A 2,121-nucleotide genomic window follows, 5' to 3' on the forward strand; every position below is an offset into this window, starting at 1 on the left:
CACACACACACACACGCACACACACACACACACACACACACACACAGGGGCGGCGCCAGGGTATTTTGATAGGGGGCGAGACGGCGCGCAATCTCCGTTCGTCGCGCTTGCTCGACGCAGTGAAGTGTCTTTTGGAATGTTGGAATTTTTTTTTAAATGCAGCAGAAATGCTGCGATTTGGTGCATACTTTTAAGCAAATTTCCCTATAAAAACTGTTAATGTTCAACTTATGTTAACAAGCATGAGGCAGATAACTGCTGAAAAGAGGGGAAGGGAGAGGGGGACTTCTAGGGGGGTCTGGGGGCATGCCCCCCTAGAAAATGTTTGAAAATTATAAGCTCTGAGATGCAATCTAGAGCCATTTCAGGGTACTCCAATAGCTCACAACTAGCAACACTTTTTGGTGAAAAAGGAAAAAATTATGCATATAACATGGTCACTTACGGTAAAATTTTGATGGGCACTGGGGAATTCCGTCTGTGTTGAGTGTGTCCAAAGTAAATGTATGTTGTAGACATACAAGCTCTTACGTAGGGAAGCTTTTATTTAGCTACACCTAGTATAAAATGTATATCGTTTTTCCAAACGTTAAAAACAAAAAAAGTATGACACGGTTAAACATGAGTGGTGCGACGAGGCTGTACTTCGATCTGTTTGCATGACTAGTAAATTAAGTAATACGAAGTGCTTTGCAGTTACAGCGACTTATGTGTGTTAAAACTTGAGACAATTATTATTATCTATACTGTAAAAGGGAACAGGCCATTTTTTGTTACCTATGTTCTCTTAATCTGCTCGCATGATTTCAAATTGCTTGACTGTAAACGATGCATTACTACTCATAAGGTGGTATAGGCGCACTTTTGCAACGATCAATACACGATGAAGTTAAATTTGAAACAGTTTCATTTAACACTGGTCTACCGATATCAGACCGGTATATCGATCGACGTCACTACCACTGTAGTACGTGTTGTTGACAGCTTGCGATGTGGAGCTATGTTCTCTGAATCTGCTCGCATGATTTCAAATTGCTTGACTGTAAACGATGCATTACCACTCATAGAGTAATATTGGCGCACTTTTGCAATGATGAAAACAGGATAAAGTTAAATTTGAAGCCGTTTTATTTAACACTGGCTAAAAATATCATACGGGTGTATCGAAGCGACTACCATTAACGATGTACGCTGTGGCGCAGTTGTAGCACGCTTGCCTCATACGTTAGGCGTTGGGAGTTCGAAACTCGACAGCCGCGGAAATAAAAAAAGATCCATTTCTCGCCAGGCGCGCAAATTCTATCTTTCATCCTAAATATATGCATATTTAAAATATATTTAATTTAAAATGTGTACTATAAAAGGGAAACAGCGAATTTTTATTAGCTAAGTTATTTTCAAGTTAAGGAATTCCCTTCATGGGACTCCCCTGTGATATCCCAAAATCCATAATGATGCTCTTCACGACAATGTGCTCACCACATCTTCACGTTCGGTTCAGTTTGACACCGAAAACTTTGTAGCTGAGTTAATACACGTTAATATACCTTTATCTCCTGCACTTAAATGTATTTTTCCTCGGTTGAGTGTAACGAATAAGATGAAAAATTATTTCCCTTGGCTTTGTGACGCTCCATAGATGGGGCGGCGGTAGCACAAGGAACTGTGGGGATTCCTACCAGGTTGTAGTCATTCAGCTTGGGGTACCACGGCTGAGAGGACGTATTTTTTGTAGGGAATTTTGCTTATTTGGTTGGAGTTGTCTCCCGTAGTTGTACATGTTGCGTACAAGACGGTCATTTGACTGTGAAGGACCGCCGGGTATATAATGGGATTGTGATATGCATGTATATTTGTATTGTTATGCGGTGTCTTAAGGATCAAGATGTGTAGCATGTGTAGAATGGATGTGAACAGTCAGCGGTATACCCCAGTGCTACAACAAATAACAATAAATGATATTTATTGAAGAGAATTGGTTGTTGTCATCTATGGATAGTCAGTGGTTCAAGGGAAGGTAGGTTTTTCAATTCCTGCATGAATTATGTATTGTTGGCAAAACACGTTAAACCCCCAGACAGCCCCACAGACAGTGATTACCAACTGCTGACCAGAAAGCTC

The sequence above is a fragment of the Priapulus caudatus genome, unplaced genomic scaffold (genome assembly GCF_000485595.1).
Source record: "Priapulus caudatus unplaced genomic scaffold, Priapulus_caudatus-5.0.1 Scaffold2776, whole genome shotgun sequence".
NCBI lineage: Eukaryota > Metazoa > Priapulida > Priapulimorpha > Priapulimorphida > Priapulidae > Priapulus > Priapulus caudatus.